Below are 16,945 nucleotides of genomic sequence, written 5' to 3'. Positions count from 1 at the left end.
TGCACCAGTTTCCCCCTGAGTTAAAAAATGGAAATACAAAATTAGATCTAGACCCATCCCCCTTCACGGGTTTCCCCTCTCACCACACTCATGAATTCTGGCTTATTCTCTTCATAACAAAGTATTTGTACCATAAATTGCTTGGCTTATTATCTTATGATTCTGAAATGACTACTTCCCCTTGTCTCCTTAGCTAAGGTTTCATTATTCTTTGACACTCACCACAAGTACCTTCTCTTCAAGATAGTACTTAGAATTTCTTGACAGAATTTAATTGTCCCTCATCTTTATTACCTTAATTATTTCGTATCCATTTCAGCTCTTTCAAAATGCATTTTATTGATTATTTAGATATTATTTCTACTAATTGAGATCTATAAGGATACTCAGTCTGTCAGTGAGCCTGAATTTGTGTGACAATGCTTGACAAAGTATTGGTGCTCCTTATGCTACTGTTAGTAATCTGAAAATATCTTCTAGGCTCCAAGTTAGATGCTTAGGGTTAACCAGAGGCCTTTAGCCTATTCCTTCCCACATGGATGAATAATGAATGATTTCTACCATCTACATATTTATCATATCAACTTGTTTCTGACCTAGATTGATTTTATAAATAAACAAAAAGTATGGCTGGCTGGAGGATAGTCAAATGAGAGGTTTTCTGTGTTTGTTGTGTGTGTGCATGTATTTAACTGTATCTAAAATGTAGGAATCCCAAAACTCTAAAATATTTGTTTAACCAAAACAAGATTTATCACAATTCAGCAGAAAATGAACAACTGGTAATTTGGGGCTGCACCAGAGAAGTAGTCTTCCATTTCTTCTTGATCCTTACATGTATTCTTTGAATCATTAGTATAGCTTGGTGCTGGGGAAGAACTATTATTAGAGTGAGCCTGATTTAATAATTAAATCCTTTGTTGTAATATAAATGCCACACCTGAGAAGAGAAACTGTAGATGAGTGTATTACTATGCCATATTAAGTAGTATCTAGTTCAAGGGCCTAATTATACAATAAGATAAATGGGGAGTAGGATTAAAGGATTTTCAAAGCACATAAGTGGCACAGATGAAAAATAAAACAGGGCTTAAACAGAAGAGTCTACATCTATAAAACTGCGATGTTAAAAAGGAGGTGTTCAGGTTCATAGGTTATGTGGATTTGAGGAGAAATGGACATGGACATATTATGGCAAATGTCAGGGAGCAACTCAATATGACCTTGAACCTCACCTATGAGTACAAAACTTTACAGATGCCTTATCTCAGTGGGATTTCTGAGTTCTAAATTACTCATTTAACTCCACAGCACTTGAAATGGTCAACTATTTTATACCTTTTTATTTCATTTTGAAAGATTTACTGTTGATTATAGGAAAGAAGGTAGATGAGTTAAATAGGAAAGAATAAGTTAATTTTCTTACTAATTGAATAAAATGAAAATATAGCTTCACTAATATTTTGTACACATGTATTTTGTCTTCTTGGTAATCTTATTAGGTAGAGAAGAAACTTATTATTTACTAAAGGCTTATTTTTGCTCTTTGTCTTCTGTTTACCTAGATAAGAAATAGACTCTGTATATTTTAAAATCAAGCCAGAGAGAAAATACAGGACATTAGAAAAATATGTGTTTATTACCTAGATATACTTTCCATTTATTTCATTTAATATATAATACCTATAAAATGGAGGTAGGATTCTCAAAATTAATTTCAAGATTCTGTGATTTTGTCACTGACCATGACCCTTGAGTAAAATTATAAAGATAGATAATATATGAATATATGACTGCCATCTTAAGGCAGATCTTAGATTTGGAAAATGGAATCAGAGACATATATAGAGAGATGCCATAAAACAGGCACACGTATAGTTCAAAACTCCAGAACATGTTTTTTTTTTTTTTTGGGGGGGGTGGTTACCAGGGACTTAACTCGGGGCTTTCAACCACTGAGCCCCATCCCCAGTTCTATTTTGTATTTTATTTAGATGCAAGGTCCGAGTTGCTTAGTGCCTTGCTTTTGCTGAGGCTGGCTTTGAACTTGTGATCCTCCTGCTTCAGCCTCCTGAGTTGCTGGGATTACAGGTGTGTGCCACCGTGCCCAGCTGAACATTTTAATAAAATAATTTTGGTTCCACTATTGAAATAACAGTGGGACATCTAATTTCTGTTCATTTCTTCTTTTGAGAGTTGGCTACCTCATCTTTTGGTGTAATGTCAGTCTTATTAGTATTTCAAACAAATATATTGTATATACTTCAAAACACAATATGTTATATGTATCTTTGATGAACTAGATACATGAGTAAAGGATCTCAGAATTATATCCAAAATAATATTTAAATATTTTATTTTACTGATTGTCAAAATTACATGTTCATTCTCATATATCAGGGATGTGAAAGATAGTGTGTTCATTGAACAGAGGGAAGAGAAAAACTTCTGAATATTGGGTATCACGAAATTCTAAAATCTCTTTTTTCTGCTTGAATCAATGACCTATACATTTGTTTTGTTATTGTGACTAGTTTGCAAATAGCAGAGACCCAACTCAAACTATTTTAAATGATAAAGAAAATATTTGGTTTGGGCTGGGGTTGTGGCTTGGCCTTGCACATGTGAGACCCAGGGTTCAATCTTCAGCACCACATACAAATATAAACAAGTGAAATAAAGATGTTGTGTCCAACTACAACTAAAAAGTAAATATTTTTTTAAAAGAAAAGAAAATATTTGGTTTATATAACTCAGAGGTCTAATTGCATTAGGTTAACTTTATTTCTATTACTGTATTCAGCCCTTCATTCTTCAGTGGTGGTCTAATACTAAGGCTTCTATAAATGGAAACAGAAGAACTATCAGCAACTCTATGCTCCTCTCCTTCTTATTTATACTACTAGTTCCATCAAAAATCTTACAAAATGCCTCTGATTTTGTAGCTTTAGGTCATAAGTCTATTTCCAAAGCAGTCATTTTTTTTTTGGCGGGGGGTGGGTGAGTTGGGATGCTCTAATTCACTGAGATCAAACTAGGAGACCTTCCCTGATTCTTGGGGTTGGATGAACAACTCTTGCATCACCTGGGCAGAGAATGGGAAGTTCCTGTCTCCCCAGTTAATTCTCAACAGACAAAACATTTCTGTCAGCTAAACTGCCAGGTTAAGGTATGTTTGTATTCTTTAAAAGTTGTCTCATAAAAGATTTATTTCAGGGGCTAGGGTTGTGGCTCAGCTGTAGAGTGATCACCTAGCACGTGTGGGGTGCTGGGTTCAATCCTCAGCACCACATAAAAATAAAATAAAGGTATTGTGTTTAACTACAACAAAATATTTAAAAAAAGATTTCACAAACAGAAAGGAGAAGCCTAGAATGTTTTTGAGTACAGAACAATAGTTGGATTCTTCTCCCTTCTGTTCTTTAAAAGTTACATGCATATACAGATATATCACAATGAATACTGATATTTTATACCTAATTATAATGCATCAATAAAAATTAATAAAATGGTATGAAGTTGGGAAGACTATGTACTTTCTCCTTTTGTTTCCTTCGCCTTCCATTGATCTAAGCCAAGCCTTCCCTTCCTTTTTCTTTGATATATTTTAGAAGATTGAATGTAATTTTCAAATCATATGCCATATATATATATATATATATATATATATATATATATATATATATAAAATAAAGTGAAACAGATGAAAACAATGATGTCAAGATAAACTAAAATGGGGATATAATATGAAGGCAAAAAATAAGAATAGTTTTTTGTTGTTTTTTCTTTTTATCAGTGTCTTAAAATCCCAAACGTTTCCTCAAGGAAGATAATATATTCTGGAGTCTAAGAAATTCATAAGACCAAAGAGGTGAAGTAACAGTTACACGATTAAGAAATGAAACAGCTCCTCAGAATAAATACAGCTATTTCTGAATCAGATGGAAGATATTTCTTTCAACAATCCTCACATAAAGAACATGCAATGCAATGTACAATAGTGTCAACAGTCCTCTAGCAATGCAGCTGTTGAATTCATAGAAATATTTTTGTTCTACAGTCCTAGAATAAATACTGCTATTTGGTTTATAGGAATATTTATAAGAAGTCCATCAATATGTTAATGTCTTTATATGAAATTTGAAATCTATAAAAACTACCTACTAAAGTGTTTACTAGAACAAAAGTCAAGATCATAATAGGACTAATAAAGACTTTATTTTCTTCAAATTTTTATAAGAAACTATTACAAATTTGTAACCTTGATATATTATAAAATTTGATTTTTGAAAAATTATTCCATTAGGTTTTGGGAGAATCAGTTGGTGTCTGAAATTATAGGTTAGATTATAATTGTATTAATCTAAAAAAGAAATGTTAAGGAAGAACTTTCAAAATGCTTTGGCACACCAATTTCATTCCTTCTGAAAAACTAGAATGTTGTCTTCTAACAAACCTCTGACTCCTTAGTCTGTGCAATTTAGAACTTGTTTTCTAATTAATGCTCTCTTTCACCTCTCCTAATGTATATGCTTACCAAATATTAAAATATTTTGGTTTATCTATCTTCTCTCCTCCAGCAATTACATATTTAATCTGTGTATATATATTAGCCCCAAAATAGAATACACAAGTATGGATAGGTGAATAAACTTACAAATACATAAGGAGAGAATGAGTTAGCCATGTGGAACCCTATTAAGTCTGTCAACATCATGTATTGATGAATAAACAGTTTCCCCAAATTCTTTAAATGTGTATGGACATCTAAGTTGGATAAATATAAAAACATGGGAATAATTCAAATAAATCATACCTTCTAAAGTTATTTCTTTTAAATACAATCTATTGAACAAAACATGGGTTCAAAATTTTGCAAGAAAAACATAGTTTTTCACTTTAAGACACCATGTAGCATTTTTTAAAGAGTTTATCTACTGAAAGTGTCAGATAAAGCAATGAAAATACGATAAAAAATACTACATCTATTCCATGATTCCAAAGTCAAGCCACTAAGTTTTTTTTTCTTCTCACCCCCATGGCCTCTCTAACCCAAGATAACTTTCTCCTAATTCTCTGTGTATATGAAAGTATAAACCTTCAATTGGCAGGATAATTCTTGTAATTATGTGAAGTCAAATAAAAAAAAAATAAGTAGAATTTTTGGAACCTTTTTTGGCTTACTAATGTTTCTTTCATGTTTCCTTTTTTTGGGAGGGAATTATGGTAATACCGATGGCATTTAAGGATATTTGGAGAGGTCATATAATATTCCAGGTAAAAAACAAAACTGGACTGGCTCATTTGTACCTGCTCAAGTTCCCATGGTTGCATTACTTACAAAGACAGTTTATTATACGAGTAAATGGTAGTATCTTGCACTTCAGAAGTTAAAAAAAAAATGACTTTGAGCAAGACAGCCATCTACTTCTTAGAGACTACCTTGATTAATCTCTGTCAACATCTATAGATTTCACCTTAAACTCTGCCAATTTTCCAAGGCTATTTGGCACTGGATCTTAAGCAGACAAACCTATACTGATGAGACTTTGACATTGTCTTAAATTACAGTGATTCAGTTTGGAGCTGAAAGATAATGTAGGAATATGGGGGAAAGTTGAGAAAAAATAAATGGCAGGAAACAGAGAATATATTTTATTAAAATTTCATAACACATATCATCAAAAAATATATTCCAATATTTGAAAATTGTATTAAATGGTATGTAAATGGTACATAGTACTATTTGTGTAATCATCAATAAAGGTAGGAAGTGAATACTAAAGACTTCATCAAGTTATTAATGACATTTCACAGATAGATTCCATTTTATATGTTACATGTTAAAGTTTCCTGTTAGAAAAGTAGATTATCAGTGGGGTTTTATTTTGCTTTTTGTTTACTTGTAGGTATCATTTAAAAGTTTATAACTTGGTTCCAACATTTTGCAGTTCCACCAGCAATGTATGAGTGTACCCTTTCCCCCATGTCCTTGGCAACGTTTATTGTTGCTTGTGTTCTTGATAATTGGCATTCTGGCTGGAGTGAGACTGAAATCCTAAATTGGTTGTGATTTGCATTTTTTCTAATTGCTAGATATGTTAAACATTTTTTCATGTATTTGTTGATCAATTGTATTTCTTCTTCTGGGAAGTTCCTTAGCCCATTTATTGATTGGGTTATTTGTTTTTTCAGTGTTGAGTTTTTTTAGTTCTTTATATATCCTGGAAATTTGTGTTCTAAGGTGTGTATGGTAAAGATTTACTCCCATTCTGTAGGCTCTCTCTTCATGTTCTTGATTGTTTTCTTTGCTGAGAAGAAGTTTTTTAGTTTGAATTCATTCCATTTATTGATTCTTTTTAAAAAAAATTTTTTAGTTATACATGGACACAATATCTTTGTTTATTTTTATGTGGTGCTAAGGATAAAACCCAGTGTCTCACATGTGTGAAGCAAATGCTCTGTCACTGAGCCACAACCCCAGACCCTCTTGATTATTGATCTTACTTCTTGTGTTTTAGGAATCTGTTAAGGAAGTCAAATCCTTGACCAACATGGTGAAGATTTGGGTATACTTTTTGTTCTATTAGGTGCAGTGTCTTTGTTTTAGTGCCTAAGTTTTTGATCCACTTTGAGTTGATTTTTGTGTAGGGTGAGAGACATGGGTTTAATTGCATTGCATTAAATAATGGATTTCCAATTTTCCCAGGACTATTTATTGAAAAGGCTATCTTTTCTCCAGTGAATGTTTTGGTGCCTTTATCTAGTATGAGATAACTGTATTTATGTGGGTTTGTCTCTGTGCCTTGTATTCTATAACATTGGTCTATGTGTCTGTTTATGTGCCAATACCATGGTGTTTTTTGTTGCTGTGGCTCTGTAGTTTAAAGTCTGTATTATGATGCTTCCTGCTTCACTCTTCTTCCTAAGGATTGCTTTGGCTATTCTGGGTCTCTTATTTTTCCAAATGAATTTCATGATTGATTTACATTTCTATTTCTATGAAGAATATCATTGGGATTTTAATAGGAATTGCATTAAATCTGTATAACGCTTTTAGTAGTATGGCCATTTTGACAATGTTAATTCTGACTATCCAGGAGCATGGAAAGCAGTATAGAGATTCCTCAGAAATCTTGGAATGGAACCACCATTTGATCCATTTATCCGACTCCTCAGTTTATACCCAAAGAACTTAAAATCAGCATACTATAGTGACACAGCCATATCAATGTTTATAGCAGCTCAAAGCACAATAGCTAAACTATAGAACCTAGGAGTCCTCCAACAAATGAATGGATAAAGAAAATGTATATATACATGATGGACTATTATTCAGCCTTAAAGAAGAATGAAATGATGGCATTTGCCAGTAAATAGAGGAGTTGGAGAATATCATGTTAATAGAAACAAGCCAATCTCTAAAACCAAAGGCCGAATGTTTTCTCTGATATACGGATGGTAATTCACAAGAGGAGGTGGTACTAGGAAAGAATAGTTACCCTGTATTAGGTATAGGGGAGTCAAGGGAGGGGATGGATATGAGGGAAGAAAGGATAGTGGAATGAATCTGACATTATTACCCTACATATATGACTACATGACTGGTATGATTCTACATCATGTACAACCAAAAGAATGAGAAATTATATTCCATTTATGTATGGTATGTCAATATTCATTCTACTGTCATGTACAACTAATTAGAACAAATTTAAGAAAAAAAATTAAAAATTATAACTTGTATTTAGTTCCACTAGTCTATTTTCTCTTTGGTAAATAAAATCAACCACTGACAAGCAATGAGAGCCACTTTTTACTTGATACTGCTAGGAAAATCATACTAAAAAATAATTTCCAAAATAATACTAGGAAAATCTTATTCCTCCATTTTGGAATTCTTCTAGGATCAGATAAAATGAGTTTTCATTCAGGGACATGCTCTTGATAGGTGCTTTAATTTTTACCTGAGAATATCTTGCCTTCTCTCAGCAATGCAGAGTCTTAAAGTACAAAGTTCTGCACCTCACTGACAAAAAAAGAGTAGACCACAGCTATTTTGTAAGTTACTTTAAACTCAGTGCCATTTTTAATAGCTGTAAAAATCCAGGTTGGGAAATACATTTATGCAAATGTGTCTAAAGAAGCCTCTCCTTATCACATCTGGCCATGAAGACGTATTTGTGAGAAACATAAGTTGGGACACATTTTGTACAGGAATAGGGAGAGGAAAGATGAACCAACAAAGGAGGATGAGAAAGAGGGAACTGAAAAGAATCCAAGGAAAGAATGAGGTAATAGAAACAGGGAGAAGAATTTTCAAAGGAGGTTATTCACAGTGGCCAAAGTCTATCTGTACTTCTTAACATCTGAAATATTGATATTGCTCCTTCCTGCCATGTTGAAAGGAGGGTGAGAACAGAAACCCTATCAACCAATGCAGTAATTTTCATTTTTTGTTTAAAATTCCAGTTAGAAAAATATGTACCCACAAACATTAGCAATTATTTTCTCTGAAAATTTTCATAATTTGAACTTAAGTCTGAATCATTCCTGGAGAGAGAAACAGAGATAAGGAGAGCAAAATAAAATTAATTGCCTTCAGAAGCCAATAATAAATATAGTATCATTTGCAGTCTGTAATATTTTGTTATAGCGACAAAAAGCATATTAAGACATACCTCATGGGCTGGGGGTTGTGGCTCAATGATAGAGTGCTTGCCTAGCAGGTGTGAGGAACTGGGCTTGATTTTCAGTACTGCATGTAAATAAATAAAATGAAGGTCCATCAGAAACTAAAAAAATATTTTAAAAAAGATATATACCAGCCCTTCGAGATAAAGTAGAAGCCTGAATTATGTGAAAGTCTTGCTTTATAAATAGATATAGTTATTTGGGTCAAGGGCAGGAGTTCAAGTCCTAGCTTTAGGAACAAAGAACTTGATAACTCTCTACAGGAATAGTTTAAGTGGCAGCTATCCTAAAAGAGTTACCAGTTAATATTCTCAAGTATGAGACAATAGTTATCATGGATAACTACAAGGGCCCAGACAGAGAACCCCCCGTCATATCTTCATTAAGATTGTAGATTAATCCAGGCATAGTGATACATGCCTGTAATACCAGCAACTCAGAAGGCTAAGGCAGGAGGATCCCAAGTCAGAGGCCAGTCTCAGCAATTTAGCAAGCCCTAAGCAACTTAGTGAAACCCCATCTCGAAAGAAAGAAAGGAAGGAAGGAAGGAAGGAAGGAGGTGTAGCTCAGTAGTATAGTGACCAGGGTACTTTAAAAAAATAAAAAAGATTTAGATGAGGTTTTCTTTCCTTTCTTCATTAAAACACAACACAATGGGCTTACATGATGACAGAAGGGAACTAGGCAGTGATTTCTGATCTCATTACAACACAGAAAGGAGACAGTGAAGGAAAATGCAGAATTGAGAGGTGAGTTAAATGCTCCAAGACTCAACAGAATACAATCTGAGACCCTAGAGAGACTTGAAGATCAGTTGCCACCATTTTGTATCAGTTTGTAGAAAATACGTGCAAAATTTCATAACCCTGAACCTGAACCAGGGTGGGGGAGAGGCAAAAGAGGGAGAAAAAGAGAGAAGGAATGGAAAATCTCTTATGCTTACTCACTTAAAAACATCTGGGAAGGCAGATAATATTTAAGGTGTGATGGGAACAGCAGTGTCCTTAAAACAATGAAACAACTTACAACCAAATAATGAAAAACTGAGCCAGGATTCTGCAGCTATTATGTGGAGACCTCAACTGACCAGTCACCCCCTTAATTCAACATGGTGTCTTCCTATACCCAGATAGCTGCAAATTCAACCAGAGGGAAGTCCCCTGCAGTAGAACCTCTTAAGAATATGGCCCCAAAGAGATTCTAGAGGAACCATAACTAATCAAAAAGTGCTGAAACCCCTCCCCTGTCCCCTCACCACAAACAAGGAGGATGGTAAAGTGGATCTTTGCTGGGAAGTGCACCTAACCAATGCTTGGCTCAGTCTCTGTGAGCCAGGCAAGGGCAAAAAGCTTTCTGCAGTGTCCAACCCAGACAGTTATAGGGCAGCAAAGCAGACTTGCTTCATAGCAGAGGAAAATGGATCCATCAGGACTACACAGCCCAGACCAGAGACATTGGGGGAAGTACCCTGGCAAGCCTAGGGACTGTCCTTTGGATCATCATGCACTGGAGGGAAGCTGTCAAAATAGTCAGTGACACAGAGATCTGGTTCCTGGATGATGGCAGCTACAAGCAAAAGGAAACAAAGTAGTAGGCACCTGCAAACAGTTAAGGTGGAAAATTGCCTGATCCAAGGCATCAAAAACTGGCTGCTCCCAAGCCTTAACTGGCTCCCAACCTCACCTTTGGGCACATCTAGTCAGTGAAAGTGCATTGTTGGGACACTGGCTGGACCTTGCATCAGTCATAGCTAACAGAGGGGATAGAGGCCCACCATTCACAACTGGGGACAGTGGAAAGTAGAACCTAGGTGAACCACTTGAGTTCTTTACCACAATAACCCAGAAAGAAGAGTTGACCAGAGGAGGTCTGCCCACAGAACACTCATGTAAAATCTATACCCAGCAATCCTGTACTCACAGACAGCCACCAGAGGTGACACCACCATGACAAAAGTAGAGGGGAACAGGTACACAGTTACCCACAGCACTCATGGGATCATTCCAGAACCTGCATTCTGAAATCCTGCACACAACAGAATCATCCAAGTCACAATACTGGACCCTCCCAGCAGTCAGGTCCCTGATCTGAAAAACCAGGATTAGCTGGTGGGAGGGCCATAGAAACTAGGGAAGTGGATCTTGCACCCCAGCAACTCTGGGGGGATCCAAAGCCAAAGAATGATGGACATTTGGTAAGTGCCCAAACCCCAATGAAATCCAAACCAAAGTCCAACAAGAATTTTCTTCACCTCAGCATGGTTTACTATAAATAACTCTAATGTTTACTTTGAACATATCCATGACTTTCATTTGAATAATAGTGATTACTCTAATAGTCAAAATTGTACATTTAACCCTGTTGAATGTATTTCATCTAATGGTTTAAAGCATTAATTGGAATCAATTTACCTATCTTTGTTTTCCTAGCTGTATTTTTTACCTGCTCCTCTTATTCCCTACTCACCCAGTACCTCAATTACCCAACGTCCATCTATTCCTCCTTTCCACTTTGTTATGAATTATTCTTTTCTGTTTCCTTTTCTTTCTCTCTTTTTATTCTGATTTTTCCTCTTTACCCCTTTCATCTCTTATTTAATGTCATAGCAATTTTAGTAATTCTGGGGGAGTACCAGGGTTTGAACCCAGGGGCAATTAAGCCATACCCCAGCCATTTTTATTTTTTAAATTTTGAGATAAGGTTTCACTAAATTTCTGAGTGCCTCACTAAATTGATGAGGGTGCCTTTGAATTTGTGATCCTCATGCCTCAGCCTCCTGAGATGTTGGGATTATAGGTGTTTGCTACCATACCTGATCAATTTTAGTAAATTTAATAACTACTTTGTTGATGTATTCCAGAACATTACTACAAGCTTATACCTGAATTTAAGGAACTGTGGAAAACAACATCAATAAGTTTTTATTTCTCATAAGATTGAATAGTATGAGGCTTGGCTCTGAAGATATTATAGCCAATAGGGTTCCGTTGCATCTCTCAAATTGGCAACGTCAGGGTGTATCTTGGTGTTGCATATAAGTGTGTTAGTAATCTTTTTTTGTTAGTGTGACTAAAGGGCCTGACCAGCACAACTGTAGAGGAGGAAATGTTTATTTGGGGCTCAAAGTTTCAGAAGTCTTGGTCCATAGATAACTGGCTCCATTCCTTGGGCCCAAGGTGAGGCTGAACATCATGGTGGAAGAGTATGGCAGAGGGAAGTGGTTCACATAATGATCAGAAAGTAGAGAGATTCCAATCTCCAGATAGAAAATATATACCCCATACAATTTCCCCAATGCCCACCTCCTCCAGCCACAATCTACCCACCTTCAGTTACCACTCAATTAATCCCTATCAGGGGATTAATTCATTGATTGGGTTAAGGTTCTTGCATTGTTTCACATGTGAGTTTTTGGGGGACACCTCACATCCAAACCATAACAATAACTAAAAAGAAAGATAAAAATATAACACAATTTTTATTCTGTGACACTTTAAATATATTAAGCATTGATAGTATCAGATAAGACTTGGCACTCTTCATTGCAGTGATAAACTTTGTGTAATAGCACATTTTGTGTTTCTCAATGAGTAAGAATTAAGGGTTCTATGGAATAACAGTTACTAGGGAAAATATCCAGAGACATTACTCCCAGGTTGCATGTATAACCACCTGGTCATATTTGGGCCAACTCTGAAGTCCACAAATCTCCCTAAACCAGACTGCAGACTTTGGAAAAAATTCATGGCTTTCATATTTAAAGTAGGAAGTTAAATTGCATGTATTAAAAGTCAAGCTTTGTACCATTTATGTGTCCTTATAAAAACTAAAGTACCCCTTTTGTTTCAATTTTCTAATATATAAAATAGATATGTTATAATAACTACATCACAGGACTATTGTATTAAAGATGAAAGCACATATACACTGTCACAGATGATAAGAATTTAATAAGTGTTTGGGTTATTGTTATTCTTGGCATCATAAACCAAAAAGTAATAATAGAAGACAGTATCAGATAAGACTTGACACTCTTCATGGATATATACATGTAATGACCAATTATGTGACCACAATAATTCACTCTAATGATTCAGGTGAGATTTTCAATGTGTCAGACTTTATATTTTATTTATTTACTTATTTATTTATTTTACCTTAATATCGCTCAACAGAATAGAACTGCCACTTGGAACTTCCTTTATTTTTGTATGATTTCTGTTTAAGGATGCTGAGGGACTATTCCTTTGAGTCATTGCTTCTTTCTTTCTTTTTTAATGTTTTTATTAGTGTATTATACATAATAGTGGGGTTCATTCTGACATAATTATACATGCACGGAATATAATTTGACTCACTTTAGACCCTAGTACTTCTTTCCCTCCCCAACTTCCTTCCCCTGCTCCTCCTGCCTCTACTCTGCTGGTCTTCCTTCTATTTATTTATTTATTTTTTAAATATTTACTTTTTAGTTTTCGGTGGACACAACATCTTTATTTTATTTGTATGTGGTGCTGAGGATCAAACCCAGCGCCCCGCACACGCCAGGCGAACACGTTACCGCTTGAGCCACATCCCCAACCCTCTATTTGTTTATTACTCTTTAAATTGGTGATATACATATAGTGGAATTCACTGTAGTATATTCATATATGTACATGGCATAATTTGGTAAATTTCATTCTGCAGTTCCTTCCCTTTCCCATTTGTCCTTCTTTATCTAGTCCCTTCCTCTACTCCAATTGATCTCCTTTCAGTTTTCAAGAGATTCCCCCCCCCTTTTTTTTCTTATCCTGCTCTAGTTTGCACATATAAGAGTAAATATCTAACCCTACCAGCTCACAATAGAAAAAAATATATCCTTATGGTAACAAGGTTAAAATGTCTGTCAGTTTGCAACCTTGTACAAGAGAATATACTAATTAGATAGTAAACACTGAGGAATTCATAGCACTTGGAAGAATACACAATGTTTGGGTTGTCAGAACTTTGGGGTTATGACAATCTCCACATTTATATAAACTATTAGTAGACTACTACTTTGGGCAACTCAAACAACAAATGTTAGATAGCAATATATTTTCAAAATGTTTGAGATATTTGGGCAAAAACTTTGTTGTCTATTTGTCTTGTAGATGACATTTTTTAAAAGTCCATATGTTTTAAATTATCTCTTATATTTCTGTTCTTATGATTTTCCCTTATTAAGTCAGAGAAATTAATTTGATTTGGGAAATATTAGATTTATCGTAACAAAAATACAAAGAAATAATGACTCAATTGATAGCTTTTGAGTGAAAACATATTAACAATCTTAAAAGCTTAGTTTTATTTGGATAGAAAGGGATTTTGTATATTTCCTAAAGTTCCAGTACTATTGAGAAGTGAACTGAAAAGGGTCAGAGTTAGTCCATATTTTAGAAAGCATAAACATTTTACTTTACTGAGCTATGAATTACAGTTTCTATAGGGAAAATGAAATATCCAATCTTGGGAAATCCATGTTATAAAAAAGAAATGGTAAATCTATCTTTCTTTCTCAGTGGTTTGTAAGAGAAGAAGAGGTTAGAAGGAAAATGTTGGGTACTGGTGTCTTTTTTTTTGAGAGAGACAGAAAGAGAATTTTAATATTTATTTTTTAGTTTTCGGCGGACACAACATCTTTGTTTGTATGTGGTGCCGAGGATCGAACCCGGGCCGCACGCATGCCAGGAGAGCACGCTACTGCTTGAGCCACATCCCCAGGCCTACTGGTGTCTTTAATACACTCACATCTAGGCTGAAACCAGGAAGCTACCTTTAGAAATACTATGCAGAGATCTTAGAAACATCAAGGACTAAAGATTTATGGGCCTATGGGTAAAGCTTGTGGGAACCTGAAAGCCTGGGCATGGCTGAAAAGCCTCCTTCTAGACTTCATTCCACAAACTGCAGAGTGACCACACAGTGGTGGTCAGGGGAGATGGTCAGTTAATTGAGACGGACCAGCCTGCCTCTGAGGCAACCCTGGTTTCCCACATTCTGGGCTTGTAATAATTGACCTAGTGAGAAGACTCTGAAGTACTAGGACGGTCAATGGACCTGACTGTCTACAATGAGGAGAGCAAATGGTTGGTATCATGGATTTGGGGTGTTAGATCAAGGACATCTTTATTAAATGTGGCCACCAGTCCAAACACCAGAACAGAGCAGCTACTGTGCATCTGAGACCAGAGAGAATCCAATGCACAGGATTTAATTTGACTGTAATTCCTTCTCTCCCCTGCTGCCAGAAGAACAAATTACCCATACTCCCATACAGTTTGTTAATATGAAGTTCCCTTTTTTCCCATGACAGTTACTAAAGCCCAGCTGAACTCCCAGAATCATTGCAGAGAATCAAAGGAATAGGAAATAAATTAGAAGACAGATATTTACTCAGATTAATTTAAAACAAAGATAAAATCTCAACTGAAAAAAATGGCATTGCCAAATTAAAATTTGTTCTTGTCCCTTTAGTACATGTATGTGTGTTTATTCCTTAGTGCTTAGTGAGAGGGTTAAGGGGATGAAATGAGATGGTTGATTTGGAAGACAGCACCAATTATATTATTAAAGTATTTGAAACAAAAAAAACCTGAATATATTGCTTATTAAGCTAGGAACATTTGTGTGTGTGTGTGTGTGTGTGTGTACACACCATACAATCTCTCTGAACAAAGCAACATGACCTTTTATAGAGTTTAGGGAAGCAAGTAGGTCAGGGATTATCAGATTTCAAAAATGGAACTGTGTGACACTGGTTGATCTTGGCCATAGAAACATCATTAATGAAGTGTGTCTGTTGATGTTGGTTATACTTTAAAAAAGATGAAGTTGCTATTGATTGACTGAATTTCAAAAGCCAGCATACTGGCCATTGATAGATTGCGATATATTTAATACACTTGTTATGGTTAATATTCACCATGGCATGGAAACAAAATTTCTATCACTGAACTTTTACTTGACAACATGTTTTGATAAATGTATTCATTGTGGAATGGCTAAATCAAGCTAATTAACATATGCATTGCCTCACATACATTTTGTGGTGAGAACATTTGAAGACAAGTCTTTTTCTAGGAAGAAAGTTGTTCTTTTATATTTTTATTCTCAATAGGAAAAAAAATAAGTTATATTTCAATGTTAAATTTTTGAGTATGTTATATAAAATCTTAATATAGTTTATATTATAGGTATATATGCAAGCAGATTTTGCTTATGAAGTAAAGGTTCAAATAAAACTATGGAACCTAAGTAATTCTAGAGAAGCCAGATAGCTAAATATAATGATGTATTTGAACATATGACAAATCTGGAATTTTAAAACAAAGGAAAAGTGAATGAGGATGATTTTTTTCCAGAAAAGTAAAGAAGAAAGTATGCCAAATGGACCATCTGCAATGTGAAAAGGTTTATAAAGTATAAGAGAGCTTATTTTAATACTTTAAGTTAGAATGGTTAACTGGGAAAATATTAGCCTCAATGTTAACAGAAACAATATGTATGTCCTATGAAAAGCTCAAACAAAATGAAAGGCTAAATACCAAGTCTTCCAAAATTGCTAAAATATCATTTGATTCACGTAACATGAATAAAAATGTTTTAAATCATCAGAATAATTTCTCCTATGAAATAAGACACTTAGTAACGTAAATTGTAGTGGAGCCACTGGGGGAAACCTAGTCACTAAGCAGCTACAGTTTCTTCCAATTCCAAGCTCATAAAAAAGAAAACTAACAATAATAGTACTAATAATTGTTTAGTAAAGATAAATATATAACCGTTACTATGCTTAGAAGAATTGTTATCATATTTATGCTCTTTCCCTTTATATTATTTTCAGGCACTACCATACTATAACACATTACCACAAATGGTGTGACTTAAAACAGCATAAACTTCTTATCCTGTATTCTGTAGGTCAACACAAATCTTACTGGGCTAAAATCAAGGTGTAAGAAGAATGAGTTCCTTCTGGACACTGTAAGAGAACATCCATTTCCTTCTCTTTTCCAGCTTCTAGAGGTCATCCTCATACTTGGCTCGTGACTCTGTACCTTGATTTTGAAACAAAAAACATAGTATCTCTTTGGCCCTTTTCCCATCATTATTTCTCTTTTCCCGGACTTTCTTATGTTCTCCTCGTCCCCTTTTAAGAAACCTTGTGAATACACTGTACATAGCTAGCTAATCCAAAATTACCTCCTTATTTTAAGGCTGCCTAATT

Source organism: Marmota monax, unplaced genomic scaffold (assembly GCF_021218885.2).
Source record: "Marmota monax isolate L192 unplaced genomic scaffold, Marmota_monax_Labrador192_F-V1.1 WCK01_AAM20220418_F8-fsc00075, whole genome shotgun sequence".
Classification (NCBI taxonomy): domain Eukaryota; kingdom Metazoa; phylum Chordata; class Mammalia; order Rodentia; family Sciuridae; genus Marmota; species Marmota monax.
The sequence above is the reverse complement of the archived record's forward strand: the minus strand, read 5'-3'. Positions refer to the sequence as shown.